Source organism: Oryx dammah, unplaced genomic scaffold (assembly GCF_014754425.2).
Source record: "Oryx dammah isolate SB20612 unplaced genomic scaffold, SCBI_Odam_1.1 HiC_scaffold_22, whole genome shotgun sequence".
Classification (NCBI taxonomy): domain Eukaryota; kingdom Metazoa; phylum Chordata; class Mammalia; order Artiodactyla; family Bovidae; genus Oryx; species Oryx dammah.
Window position 1 is genome coordinate 54,104,676 of NW_024070206.1, and position 24,158 is coordinate 54,128,833.

Sequence of the window (24,158 nt, forward strand, 5' to 3'; positions counted from 1 at the left end):
TGATTAAGATACATTCTGCAGGAAAAAGCAGAACCATTTTAGTCATTTATGGAAGATAATTGCATTTGATATTTTAAATGAACTGTCTTACCACCAACTTGACTACTGTATTTAACAGGTCGTGATTATTTTTTGTATTATTTATTTGTATGAGAAGATCTTTAATAGGATAAGGATTAGAGGATGGGAAAGGGAGGGGAACCGCTCTGACAGTTCATGAATCAGAGAAGACATGCTTCTCATTCCATTGGTTCCCTCCAGAAATGCCAGCACTACACACTTAAATTGCCAGAGTCGTGATCTTGTAAAATTCATCTTGCTTGTTCCTGTGGTTAGAAATAATTAGAAAATATGCTTTTAATATAAATTTATTTTTATTTAAATATAACCGTATATCTGTAAATATTCAATAGAAGAAAACTAAAAATACAGAATATTCAAAGAAGAAAACAAAAACAACTAAATTTCTAAGCTACTACCAATAAGTTGTAGAAATACTACTACAAATAAGTTGGAAATGGGTTGGAACAACTCTACTGATAACTTTGGGTTCTAACAAGGTTTTGGTCTATAATTCCAGCAAATAAAAGACTGTGGTTTTCATGGTAACATGGAAAACTTTTCTCTGAAGGTAGTATTAAGATTTAGGTGGATAACTTCCAAAATAATGTCATAAGCGCCCAACAAAAAATACCAGAAGGCAGTGAAATTGCTGAAAACATTGCAGTGAGACTTGTTGGAGGACAGTGGTGATTTACACAATAAAACAGAATCAATAAGTGATTAGATACTCTATGATTTATCTCACTAATATTTCCAGTTAAGGGTTTCAAATGCCTTATTAGTTATGATCTATTTAGATGATTGTGTTGGGGAGGAAAAATATACCTTCTACCCTTCAGGGTTCTTTGGCTGGTCTAATAATTAAATTGATGTGAAATTAACAGGAGAAAAATAAATGTAATGGTATACATTAGGGATTCCCATGAGACCCAAAGCCAAGAATGGTGGCTGAGGCTTATCTGGTGTTCTGAGCTAAGGGAAGGGACAGGGCCTAGGGCTTCCAAGGGTAGAGGTGGGTGGCAGGACACAGGTGACAAGAAGAGCAGGTGTTTGATAATTAGATGTTTGCCCTGCCACACAGATTGGTCCTTCTGATAAAAGTTATCTCTGGTAACAGCTCTGCATCTGAGCCAGGCGCTCAGTCTGGATTCTTTTAGGCAATTAAACGGGAGGTTAAAAACTCTTCCTGAGTCTTCTGGGCCTTGATTGTCTTTGGCTCAAAATAATCCACTTGCCAAAGTGGAACATTTTGGGGAGGCTCGTTCTGAACCCCTTCAATCTCAATGTCACATTTTTCTCTGGTTGTTGTTTGTAGCTAACAAAAAAAAAATGCATTGATGAAGGTAATTACTGTAAATCAGATAACTATAGAATGTATTCAGTGCAGAGTACATTTCACTCTGCTGGGCATTTATTTTTGCGTTGCATACCTCTTGCCTGCGTGCTCAGTTATATCCAACTCTGCAACACCATGGACTGTAACCCACCAGGCTTCTCTGTCTATGGAGTTTTCCAGGCAAAAATATTGTAGAGAATGAGTTGCTTTTTCCTCCTCATCCGCCTCCTCAGGATGTGGATCTTCCTGACCCAGGCATCGAACCTACATCTCTTGCATCTCCTGTACTGGCGGGTGGATTCTTTACTGCTGTGCCAGCTGGGAAGCCCAAATAAAAAAAAGTGAAAAAAGTCACTCGGTTGTGTCCGACTCATTGTGACCGCATATACTATACAGCCCATGGAATTCTCCAGGCCAGAACACTGGAGTGCTGGAGTGGGTTGTCATGCCCTTCTCCCGGAGATCTTCCCAACCCAGAGATCGAACCCAGGTCTCCTGCGTTGCAGGTGGATTCTTTAGCAGCTGAGCCACCAGGGAAGCCTAAGAATACTGGAGTGAGGAGCCTATCTCTTCTCCAGTGGATCTTCCCAACCTAGGAATTGAACCGGGGTCTCCTGCATTGCAGGCAGATGTTTAAAAAGAGAGAGAAGGAAAACAGAGACAATCTCATCACCCCTTCATCCCACTAAACTACATATACAAGTGTGGTGTTTTGCATCTCACTCCTCACTTGTGCTCCTTAAAGTGGTACCACCTCTTTACAAGGAGGGGAACATGGTCAAGCAGCTGCTGTCACTGATCGTCCAGAGTCCGAGGACAACCGGCACTGGGGGGAGACACATCATCACGTAAACCGCAGGTGGCATCGGGGACTAAAAATATCATTAGGGTCTTTCCAGCATACTGTGAGCATTCTCACTGTGGAGCTGAGGCCAGTACGAATTCAATTCATCAGGCTTTCATTCACAAGGTAACGGGGGGAAAGTTAATATGCTTAAAGTTTAATAGATTGGAATTCATTAATAATCAGCAGCAGTACTGGAAGTGGAAAAAAAAATTCCTGGTGTGAAAACAAATCCATTCTCTATAGGACTGACCTATAACTTCAGCTGCCTATCACCCTCAAAACTGAACTCTCTGGTTTTACTGTATTCATTTCTGTCATCTACTCTATAACCGTGGAGGCAATATAGACTTAAAAGATTAACATATCAATACTGACATCCTGTGTTTACACTAATGTCTGGAAAAGAGGTGCAATGTAATCTTCCAGATCTCCCACTAGGCGCTCAGAAAGAGTGGGCTCTTACAGCTTCCCTGTTGGATGCTAGCTCTCTGGAGTCAAAAAAAAAAAAATTAACAAACAGAATAATTCACCTTTAAGTAGCTAAATCCAAGGCTACTGCTGTTGAAAATCTCTGCCCCTAAACGGTTGTGATGGGTTCTGACTCCCCTTCCTGCAAAGGGTGTTAATAAAGACTTTTCTCGATTTTTAATGGGCAGTCAGGATGATTGATTCTTATTAGAAGGTAGTTTTTCTATGTCTCTAACTTCTGCATTTATGAAAAACATTTATGTCACAACACCTTCTCGTGATGCTCTTTCTAGTCTCAAGGAAGTCTTGGTCCAAAAGTGAAGGCTTAAAACACACTATTTGTTTCACTCATATCAGAACTGTGATTTTAGTTCTAAGGCCTTCAGCAGAAAATGTGTTGGGAAGATGAGAAACACTCAGAAGAGCAAAAAGAAAGGGAGGGAGGAAAAGGAAAAAAAGTCCGTAATGTAAGCAAGCACAGATTCAGCTGCTCACCGCTCAACAGCCAGTAAATCGAGGAGCAGAATTCGGTAGAGAAGAAAGAACTTTATTCAGAAAAGCTGGTGATCTGGGGAGCTGGTGGCCTCATGTCTGGAAACCAACTCCCAAGATTCTGCTCAGCCATGACAGCTTTTAAAGGGAAAAGAGGGGGAACAATCTCAGTTAATCATTGAGGCAGGAAGTCAGATTATTCATCATTTTCTCTTGCATGCAGGCCTGCTGACTTCTCCCCATCATCCTTAGGATGCTGTCTTGCCAGTAGAGTCAGCCTGGGGATTTGCAAAGGAGAAGAAGCTAAGGGTAGAGACCTAGCTTCTTTAACTACTTAATTATTCCTTCTAATCTAGGGAAGGAATCAACAGGCTAGATTAAGTACACACTTTTGTGTGTGTGCTCAGTCATGTCCTACTCTTTGCGACCCCATGGATTCTAGCCCCCATGGACTCCTCTGTCCATGGAATTTTCCAGGCAAGAATTCTAGAGTGGGTTGCCAATTCCTTCTCCAGGGGATCTTCCTAACCCAGGGATCAAACCGTAGTCTCCTGTATTAGCAGATGAATTCTTTACCACTGTGCCACCTGGGAAGCCCTAAGGTATATATTTAGGAAAGCAGAAATCAGGAGCTACATTAACTGTTGCCTAACGACCTAGTCTTTATGATTAAAGTCTAAGGAAAACAGGGATAAACAAACAAAAGGGACATGGAAGCTGCTTCCAGTAAGGGGGTCAGCGTTGTCCTTCAGTTCAGTTCAGTTCACTCGCTCAGTCGTGTCCGACTCTTTGCGACCCCATGAGTCACAGCATGCCGGGCCTCCCTGTCCATCACCAACTCCCGGAGTTCACTCAGATTCTCGTCCATCGAGTCATTGATGCCATCCAGCCGTCTCATCCTCTATCGCCCCCTCCTCCAATCCCTCCCAGCATGAAAGTCTTCCAATGAGTCAACTCTTCGCATGAGGTGGCCACAGTACTGGAGTTTCAGCTTTAGCATCATTCCTTCCAAAGAAATCCCAGGGCTGATCTCCTTCAGAATGGACTGGTTGGATCTCTTTGCAGTCCAAGGGACTCTCAAGAGTCTTCTCCAACACCACAGTTCAAAGCATCAATTCTTCAGTGCTCAGCCTTCTTCACAGTCCAACTCTCATATCCATACATGACTACTGGAAAAACCATAGCCTTGATTAGACAGACCTTAGTCGGCAAAGTAATGTCTCTGCTTTTGAATATGCTGTCTAGGTTGGTCATAACTTTCCTTCCAAGGAATAATCGTCTTTTAATTTCATGGTTGCAGTCACCATCTGCAGTGATTTTGGAGCCCAAAAAAATAAAGTCTGACAGTTTCCACTGTTTCCCCATCTATTTCCCATGGAATGATGGGACCAGATGCCATGATCTTCGTTTTCTGAATGTTGAGCTTTAAGCCAACTTTTTCACTCTCCTCTTTTACTTTCATCAAGAGGCTTTTTAGTTACTCTGTTATTTACAATATTGTGATGGTTTTTGCTATACGTCAATGTGACTTTTAATCACAATTCTACTTATGTACACAACAGATTATGGAACAGAGTCAGTCGATTCAGTCATGTCCGACTCTTTGTGATCCCATGGACTATAGCCCACCATGCACTTCTGTCAGTAGGATTCTCCAGGCAGGAATACTGGAGGGGGTTGCCATTCCCTTCTCCACGGGATTTTCCTGACCCAGGGTTTGAACCCGGGTCTCCTGCATTGCAGGCAATTTCTTTACCATCTGAGCCACCAGAGACGCCCAAAGAATGTCAAATGGTTTGGGGCTTTCATCACTCAGAGCTCTGGAGCACAGAGCTTTGGGGAAAGTCTGAAGCCTGAAGGTCAATGGTGAAATGCTGCATTTAACAAAAAAGCAGCAGCATTTACCAAAGAAACGTGCCATAAGTACGAATTTAAAGAGATTCTAGGAGGAATCAAGTTTGCATCAGATATCAAGCTGACGTCATCTTTACTTACACCTCTTATTAAAAGTGTTCCCACTTTAAACTTAGTAGTAGTAGTGTTAGTCGCTGGGTCATATGCGACTCTTTGCGGCCCCACGGACTGCAGCCTGCCAGGGCCCTCTGTTCATGGGATTCTCCAGGGAAGAATACCGGAGCGGGTTGCCATAGAAAATGCATTGAAAAGCTATTGGGAGGGGTAGCGTTGATACCGCTCCCCGAGGACAGTCCTCGGCCTGTGTCTCAAGGAGCAGCACCCAGCCCCAGCGGCCTGGCAGCCCTTGTCCTGCACAGCCAGGCTGCCTGCCTGAACAGCTGGCATGTCTGCTGCTCGCTAAGGGACCGTCATTCTCCCTGGACACCGATGCTCGCAGCTGCTGGTCCTCGCTCAGGTGGCCCAGGAGGCGCCAGGAGATGCCGAGGCTTCTGCCCCTGGTAGCCAGGTTTCTGTCTCCACCTGCCGCTCCACTCTGGGATGAGTTCTCCCACACGCCACAGTGATGGAAGGGGCCTCGAGAATATGGGCCGGAAATGAGCCCCATGCGCCGGCTTAGGGGACTCGGTGTTACCCGTCAACGTTCCCTGATACATTTATTGACTCCTTTTTTGCATCAGTTTTTATGAGATAGGCTAGGACTCATTTTTGAACAGCCTGAACAGCTTTGCTCTTTGAATTAAGGACCATTGGAGGTGCCATTTGTAAAGGTGATAACTTTGGAGTTCTGCTTTCATTAACACTGATTAATACTCACGTGCCAGTTCTGAACGGCCTCGCGCCCGCCCTCCGCCCATCGCCCATAATTAGCTCTAGACCCCGAGTGTTAGCACAGCAGAACACCTAGTTACACAGAAGGTAGTTTATGTTCGCCGAAAGGGCATCCGCGGCGCCAATTTCTCCGAAGGACAGGATGCAAACAGGCAATTAGAATTAGAGATAACCTTCGGAAGATAGTAAATAGAGTTCTGGCGGAGACGAGGGAGGTAAATCAAAGGATTTACTTACTCTTCGTCGGCTCTGACCCTCTGTCCTCTTTTACTGCCCATTCAATTTCGAGTTTGCGTGGTTTTTAAATTGCTTCCATCGAGGTCTTCTGTTTAAATTTTCATGATATGATGTTTTCCAAATTGCAAAGTTAATGAAAGCCTCCTGCAGCAACTAAAACACACAGACTTCTGCACTAGTGGTAGAAAGGGATTTGCATGAGCCACGTTCCGTCTTCCCAGAATGTGATCTGCACGTTGTCAGGTGAGTCGATCTTGCTGGGTCCGTGGCAGCCAAATACATCACACGTCTTCCCTTGGGCCTGGGCCTTCCTTTGGAGATTCTACCACAACCGTTAAAAACAAGAGCCAGTATTTAGAATCATCAGTTTTCATCTATGTGAACATTTATGTTGGGCTTCCCCGATGGCTCAGCAGTCGAGAATCTGCTTGCCCATCCAAGAGATGTGGGTTCGATCCCCAAGTCAGGAAGATTCCCCTGGAGGAGGAAACAGCAACCCACTCAGTATTCTTGCCCGGAGAATCCCATGGACAGAGGAGCCTGGTGGGCTACAGTCCACGGGGTCACATAAGAGTGGGACATGACTGAGCACAGCACAACAGCATATGACGCCTACCGCATGGCCTTGCCTTATGAAGGGGGAGTGCAGGGAAGGGCCTCCCTGGGTATCTGCACCCCCAAAACAGACGTCAGATAAAAACGCTCCAATAGTCTCAGAGCAAACTGTCCTCACGGCACGCACAGTCCATCACTCGCTCTTCCAGGCTCCCAGACTTTCGGGTCTAACTTTCATACATCAATGTATTTGTTTACAAACCTGCTTCTTCCACTAGGTTGTGAGGTAGCAAGTTTGATTTTTTTTTTTAATCTCCATGGCACCGCCAAATTTGGGGGCTCAGTCATGATGAAGAGGCTCTACCTGCAGAAGCTACAATCTTGAGTTTGGAAGCTAAGTTAATCAGAGTTTGAATATTTACCAGAGCTAAGTTGTGTGTCTTGGGGCCATTTACTTAATCTTTCTAAGCGTCGCTGTCTTCATCTCTAAAGCAAGGATAATAGTACCTATTACGGTGCTTAAATGAGATTGTCCACAGGAGGCGTAAAGGTTCCCTAGTCATTAACCATTGTCAATATATTGAAGTAAATTAAATTCACGCTGAGAAGTTTCTTTCCAGACAGAGAAGCACGCTATCCTACTCCAGTTTACTCCACTTTTTTTACTTTAAAATGTTATTATAGAGTTTCCACTATGCATGAAGAATTCCGTCTTGTTCTAAGGACGTTATAAAAATCTAGCTTTAAGTAATAGTAGTCCGGGAGTGGGAGGCTCAAGAGGGAGAGGATATATGTACACTTACGGCTGATTCACACTGTCACACAGCAAAAACCAACACAACATTGTAAAGCAGTTATCCTCCAATTAGAGAAAAAAAAATTTTTTTAAGGAGGTAAAATTAAAAATTAAAAAAAAGAAATACATTTCCAGCATCTGAAATTTGAGAAACACTAACTCTAACCTAAGTTTTTGATACAAGAGGAAAAGGGACAATGTCAGGCTTAAGTCTTCATTGGTTTTTTCTTCCCCCCCTCAATATAAACCAGCTCTTACCCTCTAAGGAGGTGACACTCCTCCCAGGTTTGCATCACAGTCCGTGTAGCCTAAGGAAAACAGGACTCTGTTTTCCAGGCTGGGGAGTTAAAAACTCCTGAAGGACTTTATCCAGCTCAGTGATGAAGAGGTGAACCCACCGCAGCCCGCACTCCCACCCAAGATCCATTCTGACGACTCACCCGTCCTGTCTCCTGAGAACCTTTCTGAGCACTTGGTGCCTGCCCCAGGCACAGCCTCTCTCCCGGGGTAGACCAGCTTTGCTTGATCCCATTATTACCAAGTCGGGTTCATCACGGGGTACATTCTACTGGCTGGACCACAGGTGAAAGGCACGGTTTAGTTAATTAAGTCTAGCACAGTGAAAACGGAATATAACTCAGTGTGAAATACAACAGTCAGCCACTTAATCCTGGTCTATTAGGTATAAAAAGTAGTTGCTAAAAGGCGCAGAGCTTCCAGATAGTATATTGAATTGTGATAATCTTCAAACAGACTGCTTCACTCTCTAATCCAAAGCTGGAATTGAAACTTCAGTTTCAGACTTGAATTAAACCTGAAACTTGGTCTCTCTACTTGGTTTTCCTCCATCAAGCTTCCACCATGCAATATTCTAAAACACAATAGGTAACACATGTAGTTCTATATTGATCAAACTTTTATGGAAAAAATATATTCCATTTTATTCTGTAGGGGATAAAATTGGTACATGATATTAGCTCAAGGAAAGGTTAACACAACCATGACAGAAGGTCAGCTGTCTCTGTCATGGATTTGGGTGCATATGCTCAAACATGTACACACGCACACACACATCTACACACACACAGGACCATTTGGCTCATTGCTGTCCACTGTTTATCACTTCCCTTGAAAATGTACCTATTAAGCGATGCTTCACAAACTAGAAACTACATAGAAGAATCTTGAGAGGAAAAACAGTTCATTTGTATTTTTCTTCCTGATTCTGTTTTTTGTTCTGTTTTTTTAACCTCATTTCTACCTCTTGCTGCTGCTGCTGCTGCTAAGTCGCTTCAGTCGTGTCCAACTCTGTGCAACCCCATTACCCTTCAACTAAATGTACCCCACCCCTAATTCTAGATTTAACATTAATACTTGCTTTTCATCCATCCCCCACTCCTTGTTTTCTTTTGTCTGCCAAAGAATATGATATCTGGATGATGTCATGATTGGAGAATAAGAAAAAATGAGAAACATCAGGAAATTCATATCATTAAAATTATGCGTGCATGCTAAGTCACTTCAGTCATGTCCGACTCTGTGCAACCCTAATGACTGTAGCCCACCAGGCTCTGTCCGGGGGATTCTCCAGGCAAGAATACTGGAGTGAATTGCCATGCCCTCTTCCAGGGATGTTAAAATTATATTGCAGAGTTAATATAAGTTTAAGCTGGGATGTGGCCTTCAGTAAAGTTCTGGCACTTACCCCACTGCTCTATAAATAATACATGCTAATTCAAAGTTTACTACTTCAAACTGAAAACATCCAATATTTTAAAACTTTAAATTGTGGTTGCATAAGTTTTGTTCTTGTTCTTGTTGTTCAGTCACTAAGTCATGTCCAACTCTTTGTGACCACCATGGACTGCAGCACGCCAGTCTTCCCTGTCGTTCACTATGTCCCAGAGTTTGCTCAAGCTCATGTCTATTGAGTCAGTGATGATGTCTAACCATCTCATCCTCTGTCGTTCCCTTCTCCTTCTGGTCTCAGTCTTTCCCAGCATCAAGGTCTTTTCCAATGAGTCAGCTCTTCACATCAGGTGGCCAAAGTATTGGAGCTTCAGTGTCAGTCCCTCCAGTGAATATTCAGGGTTGACTAACTTTAGTATTGACTAGTTTGATGCTCTTACTGTCCAAGGCTCTCAAGAGTCTTCTCCGTCACCACAGTTCAAAAGCATCAATTCTTTGGTGCTCAATCTTCTTTATGGACCAACTCTCACATCTATACATGACTACTAGAAAACCATCAGTTCAGTTCAGTCACTCAGTCATCTCCAGCTCTTTGCACCCCATGGACTGCAGCACACCAGGCTTCCCTGTTCATCACCAACTCCCAGAGCTTGCTCATACTCATGTCCATTGAGTCGGTGATGCCATCCAACCATCTCATCTTCTGCCGTCCCCTTCTCCTCCTGCCTTCAGTCTTTCGCAGCATCAGGGTCTTTTCAAATGACTCAGTTCTTTGCATCAGGTGGCCAAAGGATTGGAGTTTCAGCTTCAGCATTACTCCTTCCAATGAATATTCAGGACTGATTTCCTTTAGGATGGACTGGTTGGATGTCCTTGCAGTCCAAGGGACCCTCAAGAGTCTTCTCCAGCACCACAGTTCAAAAGCATCAATTCTTTGGCACTCAGCTTTCTATATAGTCCAACTCTCACATCCATACATGACTACTGGAAAAACCATAGCTTTGACTAGATGGACTTTTGTCGGCAAAGTAATGTCTCTACTTTTTAATATGCTGTCTAGGTTGGCATAGATTTTCTTCCAAGGAGCAAGTGCCTTTTAATTTCATGGCTGCAGTCACCATCTACAGTGATTTTAGAGTCCCCCAAAATAAAGTCTTTCACTGTTTCCGTTGTTTCCCCATCTATTTGCCATGAAATGATGGGACCATGTGCCATGATCTTAGTTTCCTGAATGTTGAGTTTTAAGCCAACTTTTTCACTCTCCTCTTTCACTTTCATCAAGAGGCTCTTTAGTTCTTCTTTGCTTTCTGCCATAAGGGTGGTGTCATCTGCATATCTGAGATTACTGATATTTCTCCTGGCAATCTTGATTCCACCTTGTGCTTCATCCAGCCCAGCATTTTGTATGATGTACTCTGCATATAATTTAAATAAGCAAGGTGACAGTATACAGCCTTGATGTACTCCTTTCCCTATTTGAAACCACTCTGTTGTTCCATGTCCAGTTCTAACTGCTGGTTCTTGACCTGTACACAGATTTCTCAGGAGGCAGGTAAGGCGGTCTGGTATTCCCATCTTTAAGAATTTTCCACAGTCTGTTGTGATCCACACAGTCAAAGCTTTGGCATAGTCAATAAAGCAGAAGTAGATGTTTTTCTGGAACTGTCTTGCATTATCAATGATTCAACAGATGTTGGCAATTTGATCTCTGGTTCCTCTGCCTTTTCTAAATCTAGCTTGAACATCTGGAAGTAAGTTGCAGCCCCACTTGGAGAATTTTGAGCATTACTTTGCTAGCATGTGAGATGAGTGCAACTGTGCAGTAGTTTGAACATTCTTTGGCATTGCCTATCTTTGGGATTGGAATGAAAACAGACCTTTTCCATTCCATGGCCACTGCTGAGTTTTCCAAATTTGCTGGCATATTGAGTGCAACACTTTCACAGTGTTATCTTTTAGGATTTGCAATAGCTCAACTGGAATTACATCACCTCCACTAGCTTTGTTCATAGTGATGCTTCCTAAGGTCCATTTGACTTCACATTCCAGGTTGTCTGGCTCAAGGTGAATGATCACACCATCGTGGTTATCTGGGTCATAAAGATCTTTTTTGTGTAGTTCTTGTGTATATTCTTGCCACCTCTTCTTAGTATCTTCTGCTTCTGTTAGGTCCATACCATTTCTTTATTGTGACCATCTTTGCATGACATGTTCCCTTTGTATCTCTAATTTTCTTGAAAAGATCTCCAATCTTTCCCATTCTGTTGTTTTCCTCTATTTCTTGGCATTGATCACTGAGGAAGGCCTTCTTATCTTTCCTTGCTATTCTTTGGAACTCTGCATTCAAATGGCTATATCTTTCCTTTTCTCCTTTGCCTTTGGCTTCTCTTCTTTTCTCAGCTAATTGTCAGGCCTCCTCAGACAACCATTTTGCCATTTTGCATTTCTTTTTCTTGGGGATGGTCTTGATCACTGCCTCCTGTACAGTGTCACAAACCTCCATCCATAGTTCTTCAGGCACTCTGTCTATCAGATCTAATCCCTTGAACCTATTTGTCATTTCCACTGTATAATCTAAGGGATTTGATTTAGGTCATACCTGAATTGTCTAGTGATTATCCCTACTTTCTTCAATTTAAGTCTGAATTTTGCAGTAAGGAGTTCATGATCTGAGCCACAGTCAACTTCTGGTCTTGTTTTTGCTGACTGTATAGAGCTTCTCCATCTTTGGCTGCAAAGAATATGAACAATCTGATTTGGGTATTGACTATCTGGTGATGTCCATGTGTAGATTCTTCTCTTGTGTTGTTTGAAGAGGGTGTTTGCTATGATTGGTGAGTTCTCTTGGCAAAACTCTTTTAGCCTTTGCCCTGCTTCATTTTGTACTCCAAGGCCAAACTTGCCTGTTACTCCAGGTATCTCCTAACTTCCTGCTTTTGCATACCAGTCCCCTATAATGAAAAGGACATCTTCTTTTAGTGTTAGTTCTAGAAGATCTTGTAGGTCTTCATAGAACCATTCAACTTCAGCTTCTTCAGCATTATTGGTTGGGGCATAGACTTGGATTATTGTAATATTAAATGGTTTGCCTTGGAAATGAACAGAGATCATTCTGTTGTTTTTGAGGTTGCATCCAAGTACTGCATTTCGGACTCTTTTGTTGACTATGATGGCTACTCCATTTCTTCTAAGGGATTCTTGCCCATGGTAGTAGATATAATCATCATCTGAGTTAAATTCGCCCATTCCAGTCCATTTTACTTCACTGATTCCTAAAATGTTGATCTTCACTCTTGCCGTCTCCTGTTTGACCACTTCCAATTTGCCTTGATTCATGGACCTAACATTCTAGGTTCTTATGCAATATTATTCTTTACAGCATCAGACTTTACTTCCATCACCAGTCACATTCACAACTGGGTGGTGGTGTTACTTTGTCTCCGTCTCTTCATTCTTTCTGGAGTTATTTCTCCCCTCTTCTCCAGTAGCATATTGGACACCTACCGACCTGGGAAGTTCATTTTTCAGTGTCCTGTCGTTTTGCCTTTTCATACTGTTCATGGGGTTCTCAAGGCAAGAATACTGAAGTGGTTTGCCATTCCCTTCTCCAGTGGGCCACATTTTGTCAGAACTCTCCACCGTGTCCCGTCCGTCTTAGGTGGCCCTACACGGCATGGCTCATAGTTTCATTGAGTTAGACAAGGCTGTGGTCGATGTGATCAGATTGGTTAGGTTTCTGTGCTTGTGATTTTCATTCTGTCTTCTCTCTGATAGGGATAAGGATAAGAGGCTTATGGAAGCTTCCTGATGGGAGAGACTGACTGTAGGAGAAACTGGGTCTTGTTCTGATGAGCGGGGCCATGCTCAGTAAATCTTTAATTAGATTTTCTGCTAATGAGCAGGGCTGTGGCCCTCCCTGCTGTTTAACCTGAGACCAAACTATGGTGGAGGTAATGAAGATAATGGTGACCTCCTTCAAAAGGTCCCATGCAGGCACTGCTACACAACATGCCCCCAACCCTGCAGCAGGCCACCACCAACTCAGGCCTCTGCCAGAGACTCCTGGACACTCATAGGCAAGTCTGGGTCAGTCTCTTGTGGGGTCACTGCTCCTTTCTCCTGGGTCTTGGTGTACACAAGGTTTTGTTTGTGCCTTCCAAGAGTCTATTTCCCCAAGTCCTGTATAAGTTCTGGTGGCTCTTTTGTGGGGTTATTGGTGACCTCCTCCAAGAGGGCTTTTGCCACACCCAGGACTGCTGTACCCATAGCCTGTGCCCTTGCAGCAGGCCACTGCTGACCTGTGCCTCCACAGGAGACACTCACACACTCAAAGGCAGGTCTGGTCAGTCTCTGTGGGGTCTCCTGGTGCGCACTAGATTTTGTTTGAGCCCTCTGAGCTTCTCTGGCTGGTGTGACATTTGATTCTAAATGAGATTTCGCCCCTCCTACAGTCTTGCTGGGGTTTCTCCTTTGCCCTTGGATGTGGGTATCTTCTTTTGGTGGGATCGAACATTCACCTGTAGATGGTTCAGCAGCAAGTTGTAATTTTAGAGTTCTCTCATGAGAAGATGAGCACACATCCTTCTACTCTGCCATCTTGTGATTATATGGGCCTTTGTCAGCAAAGTAATGTCTGCTTTTTAATACACTGTCTAGATTTGTCATAGTTTTTCTTCCAAGGAGCAAGCGTCTTTTAATTTCATGGCTGCAGTCGCCATCTTCAGTGATTTTGGAACGCAAGAAAATAAGTCTGACACTTTTTTCACTGTTTCCCCATCTACTTGCCATGAAGTGATGGGACTGGATGCCATGATCCTTGTTTTTTGAATGTTGAGTTTTAAGCCAGCTTTTCACTCTCCCCTTCCACCCTCCTTAGTGCTATAAAGAGCTTGAAGATACCGTTATGTGTGTCCCTTGAGGCAGAGCAGGGGCCTGTCCCAAGGCAGCACTGCTGTTTCTTGACTGCTCTTCCTTGTCTCTGCATCCTCTCTCTTCCCTGCCCTTTGGAACTCAGGGAAGGTCAAGAGATTGGAGTCTGTTTCCAACAAATGAGAAATAGGGGACACAGAGTCTTCTGTGCCCAGAAGCCCCACAGCATCCTGCTCGGTTTCCCTCTCCAGCTCCCCATCCTTCTGTGTGTGTGTGTTTAACCTGCCGTTGTACCATAATTCATTTGACTTCATATTTAGGAGGTTCTTCCCTGGTTTTTTTCCTAGTAAATGATGTTAGTGGCCCAGCAACTTCTGCCTTCAGAGTCCTTCAAACCTGTTGAGTCTACATTTGACATATTTTTCATATTTTCACTTTTGTAAAAAAAGTCATCTGAATCCAGTGATAGCATCCTCTTTGTGGTCGGCCAGCTCCCTAGCTGCAGCTGGGCCCACTACTCCCAGCTAATAATAGGAGGCAAGTCAACTCAAGTTTGCTACTTGTAATAGAAACAGCTTTTGCTTACACAGGGAAATGTTTTTAAGTCATGTCCCTTTCACACCAGCTGTAATGAGGCCTTGCGTGCATGCTAAGTCACTTCAGTCATGTCTGACTCTGTGCAGCGCTATGGACTGCAGCCTGTCGGGCTCCTCCTTCCATGGGGCTCTCTAGCAAGAATACTGGAGTGGGTTGCCCTCCTCCAGGGGATCTTCCCAACCCAGGGACTGAACCCACGTCTCTTATGTCTACCTGTGTTAGCAGGTGTGTTCTTTACCATTAGAACCACCTGCAAAGCCAAAGCATCTTGTTTACTGTACTCTTACTGGAAAAAGAAAATATCTTATTTTTATCTGAATTATATAAATGATTGTATAATTATATAAATAATAGGACATGAAAATGTGGGCCCACATTTACATATGAATAAATAATAATATATGAAACATATTAATACATTAATTATAACATTAACATAATATACTATAATACATTAATATATGTTAATATAACTTATAGTATCCTATATATGATATTATATATTTAATATCAATATATTACTTAATATATTTAAACATAAATATGTAATTCTAAAATTATAATTAGTAATGAAGGTTATGTGTCAGTAACATAGATGGTGACTGCAGCCATGAAATTAAAAGATGCTTACTCCTTGGAAGAAAAGTTATGACCAACCTAGATAGCATATTCTAAAGCAGAGACATTACTTTGCCGACTAAGGTCCGTCTAGTCAAGGCTATGGTTTTTCCTGTGGTCATGTATGGATGTGAGAGTTGGACTGTGAAGCAGGCTGAGCCCTGAAGAATTGATGCTTTTGAACTGTGGTGTTGGAGAAGACTCTTGAGAGTCCCTTGGACTGCAAGGAGATCCAACCGGTCCATTCTGAAGGAGATCAGCCCTGGGATTTCTTTGGAAGGAATGATGCTGAAGCTGAAACTCCAGTACTTTGGGCATCTCATGCGAAGAGTTGATTCATTGGAAAAGACTCTGATGCTGGGAGGGATTGGGGCAGGAGAAGAAGGGGACAACAGAGGATGAGATGGCTAGATGGCATCACCGACTCAATGGACATGAGTCTGAGTGAACTCTGGGAGTTGGTGATGGACAGGGAGGCCTGGCATGCTGCGATTCATGGAGTCGCAAAGAGTCGGACACGACTGAGCGACTGAACTGAACATAGAATAAAAAACTGGGGCAGACACAACCTATTTGCATACAACACAGAACAGTAGACAATATCTCCTGCTATGTATGAGAATTCATTATACAGTTGACTCCATGATCAGGGCAAATTATAAAATAGGGCTAGGATTTTAAGTGAAAACCAGGCAATCACGTTTTGGATCTCTAAAAGCACATAGAATGGGAAAGTTCTGTGTTTGGGGTCAGCTTGGTTTCCAGTGGCCCCAAAGGTGTGGATGTCTGTGGTCTGTCTCCCGTGGACTCACATGCGGGGTTCCTTAGTTTAGCCTGGCGAGGTTTCTGTGGATCTCTCTGCTCACAGAGTGGCAGGTGGCCGTCTGTTGGAAATATTATACTGTGCACTATGTCTCTGCTATACCTGCAGGCACTTGGCTAACAAAAGAAAATACTTTGCGAACAGTTTCCAAATTTCAACTTCATTTGCTTGTTCTCTTTAGAATGTTCAGAGGATGTCAGAAGATTGTTTTCCTTAACTTAAATAATTTGCACTCTTAAATGAGAGAAATTTTTCTTTAGTGCTATTTAAAAAAAGTGTTTTCCAAAAGTAGAGTGAAGCACATAGCCTTGGTGGGTAAGTGTGACTGTGATGTTTTCTCCTGTGACTCTCTCTAGATTTCTTGAACAAAATATGGAAGTTGTCACCCACCATCTGTTCATAGGATACTTTTACTTGCAAAATTATCACTAACTTGAAGTAAACTAGCTCAGTTTTATCAGTGCTAATCAGAGATACATTGTATGTGGTCAGAAGTAAATGTTAGTGATGTTATGATTTACTTATCTAAAACTTACAATTATGCAGAGAAGGCAAAACTATAATATAGGTTTTTACCTATATAATATACCTATGGGCTTCCCTGGTAGCTCAGCTGGTGAAGAATCCACCTGCAATGCACGAGACTCCAATACGATCTCTGGGTTGAGAAGACCCCCTGAAAGAGGGCCTGCAACCTGCTCCAGTGTTCTTGCCTGGAGAATCCCCATGGACAGAGCCTGGCGAGCGACAGTCCATGGAATCACAGAGTCAGACACAACTGAGTGACTAAGCACAGCACAGCAATATACCTATATCATATATAGATATATAAGATACCTATATATAACAAAGGCTTTTACCTATATAACATATAGGTATATTATATACCTATATATATATAGGTAAAATTATGAAAAACACTCCATGACTAGTGTAACTAAATAGATTTTTCTTTATTATGCAGATAAATGTCTCCACTACAGATGGAAAAGCTAGGCTAAAAAGTACACTTAACATGATAATCAATGGGATTATACAATAATGATCATTTTAGTTGAATTTTGTATGATTAAAATCATCATGTTGAGTTATACAAAAGGAAATAGTTTGGAAGATAAATTTCTAAGATGGTGACATTTCCTCTGTCAAAAGGAAACTTATCAAAGTACAAATGACCTTTTCATCTAAATGACTACCTTGACATGGTATTTACCTTTCAAAGAAAACTTTGTTGTAAACAACTAAAATTACATATTTTCTTTTCTTTCTTGTTTTATAAAGAGGTGACCGGGCCCCACCTGTTAAAAGAGGTGGTCACGGTAGCCATACTCCCCGTGTTTTACTTTTTTCTCTTGTTTATTTGTTTGACTGTGTTGGTCTTAGTTGTGGTATAAGGGCTTCTCTAGTTACAGCACTCAGGCTTAGTTGCCCCATGGCATGTGCAATCTTAGTTCCCTGAACAGGGATCGAACCCCTTCCCCCTGCATTGGAAGGTGGATTCTTAACCACTAGACCACCTGTAAAGTCCCAAGTAACATATTTTCTAACAGAATAGAGAGATTTCATTAAAGAAAAGGAGTTCTTTGCAAAATTGGACTGCTTGTTATTCACATTTGTGATATGGAATTTGCTTAGGATAAATAAGAGATCAGAAAGAATAATGTAGCTGTTTTATTATGGTCCAGAATTAATAAAGCATCTTAATTACAAAGGGGAAAAAATGGAAACATTATAGGGAGAATGGCTTCTCTCTGGTGGCTGTGTTGGTAAAGAATCCACCTGCAAAGCAGGAGAGCCAGGTTCAATCCCTGGGTGGGGAAGAACTCTTGGAGAAGAAAACGGCTACTCCAGTATTCTTGCTTGGAGAATCCATGGACAGAGGAGCTTGGCGGGTTACAGTCCATGGGGTCGCAAAGAGTCAGACACAAGTGAGCACATGAGCATAGAATCAATGCACATAGAGACCAAATAAAGAATAGACATTTTGAAGAAGTGAGCTCCTCTTTTTCTCTCTATGTCTAGAGAAAAATTTTTTAAACCTAAAGGTATCTGGAAATTTCATGTGTTTAATATTTTCTAAAGCTTCATTCATCTCCCTGAAGAAGCTGCACCAGGAGGAAAGAGCAAGTTCTGTTTTATTGAACCATTTCTATTTTTAAAAAAATACTACAGTAGATCACAAATGATTTAAAAAAACAAGCTCGTTATTCATTCTCACACTCCTTAAGAGCTTGTTACTATTTTCATGTTTGTAGATTTTCCCATTTTCATTACGTTACTTATATCTAGTTTCCTTGTGCTTAAAAAAAAAGTACTTGGGATTATTTCAATCATTAAAATCAGTAAACTTTGATACTTTGCAGACATTTATTCATATAAAAACCATATATTAATATATACAAAATTGAGCCACGTGATGACCATTTTTGTAGTCCCAAAGCAATTTCATATGAATCAATGGAATTAGAAAACTACCAAGATCCAAATGTACAGCTTGACGATTTTCTCAAAATAACTGTAACCAGCAGCAAGATCAATACACTTGGTTTGTCATAATGTTTATTTGTCAATAGCAGGGGCTATAGCATCTGTGCTTTGACAACGTGCTGGTTTTATTTATAACACGTGAACATTTAGAAGTGGGCTGTGGACCTCCATTCACACTCTTACCCTTGTCCATGTGGCGGCGAGAAAGGCCAGAGAATCCGTGTGCAAAGAGAAGGATTCATGAGGACCTCATGGGTTCTGCTTGTGTCTGAGGTCACATTCTCATGCAGCCTACTGTCCAAAGTCAGTTGTTTCATATACTGTATCTACTTTTTTTAGTTGTTTATAGCAGAGACATTACTTTGCCAATAAAGGTCCGTCTAGTCAAGGCTATGGTTTTTCCAGTGGTCATGTATGGATGTGAGAGTTGGAGTGTGAAGAAAGCTGAGTGCCGAAGAATTGATGCTTTTGAACTGTGGTGTTGGAGAAGACTCTTGAGAGTCCCTTGGACTGCAAGGAGATCCAACCAGTCCATTCTAAAGGAGATCAGTCCTGGGTGTTCATTGGAAGGAATGATCCTAAAGCTGAAACTCCAATACTTTGGCCACCTCATGTGAAGAGTTGACTCATTGGAAAAGACCCTGATGCTGGGAGGGATTGGGGCAGGAGGAGAAGGGGACGACAGAGGATGAGATGGCTGGATGGCATCACCAACTTGATGGACATGAGTTTGAGTAAACTCCAGGAGTTGGTGATGGACAGGGAGGCCTGGTGTGCTGCAATTCGTGGGGTCACAAGGAGTCATACACAACTGAGCAACTGAACTGAACTGAATCAGGAAGTGGACTTCCTTGGTAGCTCAGCTGGTAAAGAATCGCCTACAATGCAGGAGACCCTGGTTTGATTCCGGTTGGGAAGATCCCCTGGAGAAGGGAAAGGCTACCCACTCCAGTATTCTTGGGCTTCCCTTGTGGCTCAGATGGTAAAGAATCTGCCTACAAAGCAGGAGACCTGGGTTCGATCCCTGGATTGGGAGGATCCCCTGGAGGAGGGCATGGCAACCCACTCCAGCATTCTTGCCTAGAGAATCTCCATGGACAGAGGTGCCTGGTGGGCTACAGTGCACGGGGTCATAAGAGTCTGACATGACTGGGTGACTAAGCACGCACAGCACCATCAGGAAGTAAATTCAGCCCATTCCTCCATCACTGCCAGCAGTGGGACTCTGGGCTGTTCTATAACGACCATCTAAAAGGTGGTTCCAGTATCACTCAGAACCTGTTGTCAAACTCTTCAACAGAAGGCAGCCCCGTGAGCAGAGGTGAGGGGCTCTGGGTCCCTACAGGGTCTAGGGAAACCCAAGTCAGCCCAAGAGAGGAGCAAAGGATCTTTCGAGTCTCACCTTGAAAAGTTATAACTCATCTCTCGTCTCCTCCCTTTTTTGTCCAAGTGTATTTTAAATACATTCAGCTTCAAAGTTACACTTGCTTCTGAGGGTGTCCATACCCTGGTTCCTGTTTACTTATTAGCATCCTTAAGAGTATTTTTTTAAGCTTTTTATTTTGTACTGGAGCATAGCCAATGAACAGCGTTGTGACAATTTCAGGTGCACAGTGAAGGGACTCAGCTGTACACATGAACGAATCCATTGTCCCCCAAACTCCCCTCCCATCCAGGCTGCCACATAACATTGAGCAGAGCTCCCTGTGCTATGCATAGGGCCTTGTTGCTGATCCATTTCAAATACAGCAGTGTGTACATGTCCATCCCAAACTCCCTAACTATCCTTTTCTTTCCCCCAGCCACCAGAAGTTCATTCCCTAAGTCTGTGAGCCTCTGTTAGAGTGTTTCTGAAGGAAGCGCTGATTCACCGGCGCCTCTAGGAAACCCTCCAATGGCACAGTCTTCCTGAACCCACTCAGTGGACACGGGTTAAACAGGAGAGGACGCTGTCTGCAACCCTCAAATCCCTAAAGATCAACACCTTGTCTTGTACTTCAGTTTTCTCTGAAGTGCTGATGAGTTTTAGAAAAACTGAAGGTGATGTGGGTCTCCCCTGAACTGAGAGTCGTGAAGTTCTCTTCACAGAGCAGGTTAATTAACCAGCCCTCCAGGGAGCAGAACCACACCGGACCAGGGGGTGCACCCGTGTCAGCAAGAACGTAGGGGTCTCTGGAGCCCCCCTCACCCCTGAGCAACCGCCTAGCTCAGACACAAGAGTAATGACGGACTCCTGTGGGGGTGGGCCCAGCTGAGGAGCATAAACGGCTCCTTGTCATGAGAAGAGATTAGAGGGCTCCGTTCCATTTACACCGTGTGGGGGAACAGAGGGGCAGGAGGGAAGCTCCCAGTGTTCTTCAGCAAATAGAAGTGAAGGAGTAGGTGGAGATGCCAGCATTAAAGTCACGTGAAGCATGGGATCCATTTAAGCTTGGCGCTTCTGAATAAAGCCGTCCAAGCGGTCCTCACTGATCATCTGGAACACTGGCCAGAGGGGCTGGCTTGTAAAACACCGCGCCGAGTGCAGTCAGAGTGTGGATTGTGGTCACCATGCCTCCTAAACACACCCATGTCAGCGACAGTCACTGCCAGGTAACGAGGGTGGAGCACTTGATCAGAACTGGCTGTCTCGTTTACTTCTGTAATATGTCCCACTTTGTAAATTAGGAGGGTAAAAAATTGGCTTCACTTCCCTGTGTTTTCACTTCTGGCAAGGCATTCATAAGTACAGAAATAATGTGATTCATTACAACACAGTGGAGTCCCTCTCTTCCGCTCACTTCAACCTGCTTGGCATGCCCCATATATCTTACAACAGGAAAGAGAAGAGCGTCATTCAATGCCGGTCTTAAAGGAAAATAATGTTTTGCTATTTTAAAAAGTTGCCAAATCAAAACCAAGCCCATATATTTTGTTTACAGACATGATCATAAAAGTCCAAATGTGTATGATGATTTGTGAAAAATGAAGGCAGTACAGTTTTCACCCCTGATTCTGAATTCTTTTCACTAGAGTAATTAGTACTTATTGATAGAATTTATGTAAATTATGCCAAATAAATAACATATTTATATAAACTGGTTTTACAAGTAAACCATTTATCTTATAGGATATATCTTAGTTTTCTTTTGTTCCCCATTTAAATTTCTCTATCTTAAAAATGCTTAAGTTACTAGATTGGCCAAAAAGTTCATCCCATTAGGAAATATGTTGATGGATAAAGTTCTTGGTGAAAATGAAAAATATCTTTTACTTTAAACCGAACAAACTTTTTGGCCAATCCAAGACATTGGCAGACCTCCCCAAATTTTCACAAAATACACTATAAACAGATGTGTGACCATTTGGTAAGATGTGTGTGTGTCTGTAACTAAAAAACTTTAAAAAATGAAATTATCATCTCTTATATTGTTGCAGAGAAGGCAATGGCACCCCACTCCAGTACTCTTGCCTGGAAACTCCCATGGACAGAGGAGCCTGGTAGGCTGCAGTAACCCCAAATACAAAATCACCAATTTTAACTGTACATCTATTTTTAATTTTTAAAACTTTATATATGAGATATACTATTGTGAAAGTTTAAGGTGTATGTGTTAATTTGATATACTTTGTACTGAGAAATGATTACTCCCATAGCATTTCTTAACACTGCCACCACCTTACATAATTACCCTTTTTTGCGCAGAAACATTCAAAATCTACTGTCTTAGCAACTTGCAAGTACATAATACATCAGCTGCAATCCCTATGCTCATCAGACCCCCTAGATTTATTCTTTAATAACTGAGTATAACTGCGACTATGGTTGTCATTGTCAGAGTTGCTAAAAATAACATTTTAAGGAACATTAACACAGCTATACTTTGCAATACTTTTCCTGAAATATGTATCAATTTACTAGTGATATCCAACCAGATTAAATATATTAAACCTAGGTTTATTCCAAATGTAACTGTGGGTAACCACGAAGATTTCAGCTGTGACTATCTGAATCTCATGTGCAGAATAAATTTTTAAACACTTTTTCTTCTTAATTTGAATATCCAGTAGGCATTCTGCCATGAAGGTCCCTACACAGCTGTGAGCACGTGAGCAGAGGCTGCAATGCAGAGAGTCTGAGGAGATACTGTGTCTGAGAGGCAAAAACACCTCTCCTCGGTGACATGGTCACATGCTGAAAATCACCACCAATTTCCCTTTGTGGCCGCAGCAGATGACAAACCCCACGTCCTCACAGTTGAACAGAGCGCAGGTTAAACCCCTAGCCCTCTGTTACCTATAGTAAGGGATCTTCTCAAAGGAGAGGATGTCTTCTCATTTGGCCAGAGAAGCACTGGGCATCTCTGCCATTTAAAATGTGCTGTTTTTGAGAGCCACATGACAAAATCTAGACCATGTTTATAACTGTGCTGCGTAGCTGAAGCCAACATTCTACGTAAGAATGCTTGCAATTCCTTTTAAACTCGATGGAAGATACTTAGATCTCAGTCGGCTGTATTTAGCATACATGCAGTCACACAGGGCTGAACCAGATCCTGGTGTGTGGGTGAATATCACCCATCACGAGTAAAAACAGTCAGTTCTTGAGCTTTGTAAGGACAACACATCACATGCTCACTTAGGTTTTGTCGTCCATGATCATTTTGGTAAATAATCCTTTAGGAAATAAATTTTACATGATGCAAATTATAGAAAAATAGGAGTAGTCTCCACTGAAAATGAGTCTGGTCTATTTAAACAAGTATTAGAAGATTATTTGTCTCATGGTCATTGGATCCCGCCCACTTTTTGTGTCCCTTGGATCCCATCATCATTGCTAGCACACCAAGTGTGGCTATTCAGTTGTAGCACTATTGTATAGGACTATTCAACAGCATATAGATCTACTTGATATCCAAAACATTTTAGCTTGGTTTCTGCAAAATATTTTGTGGTGTTCTGGGCCACATGTTACCTCGCTAGCAGAGGTATGTATTAATGTCAATAGGTAAAGTGAAGTTGCTCAGTCATGTTTGACTCTTGGCAATCCCATGGACCATAGCTTCCCAGGCTCCTCCATCCAGGCAAGAGTACTGGAGTGGCTTGCCATTTCCTTCTCCAGGGGGGTCTTCCTGACCCTGGATTTGAACCCGCTCTCCCACATTGGCAGGCAGACGCTTTACCCTCTGAGCCACCAGGGAAGGTGAAGGAGAAAGTAATTCTATGGAAAGTGAATATCTATTTTTCAAACGCACAAAAAATGTGCTTTTCCCCATCATTTTGATTTTTCAGCTTTAAAACCCAGTGATACCATTTCCTCAAATGAAGCACTACTTTGGCTTAAGATTACTGGCAGTGGGAGTAGTGACAGCACATCCTAATTTGCAGATGGAGACAGAAGCTCGAGATTTCAGAACAGGCATGCCGAATGACTAGAGTGACGCTATGCCCTCCGACCCTGTGGTCTTCAGGTCCTACTGACAGTTATTCCAGATGCTGAGAGACCTGGGTTTTCATCTCGCTTCTGTCATTAGCTTCTCACACAACCCTGGACAAG

General features: G+C 42.6%; 1 protein-coding gene across 1 annotated transcript in view; it reads left to right on the forward strand.

Moving 5' to 3' along the window:
- The window catches only part of DOK6 (docking protein 6), a 383,598-nt gene that overhangs the window by 319,532 nt on the left and 39,908 nt on the right, over nt 1-24,158 (forward strand). The gene's annotated exons all lie outside the window — the stretch shown is intronic.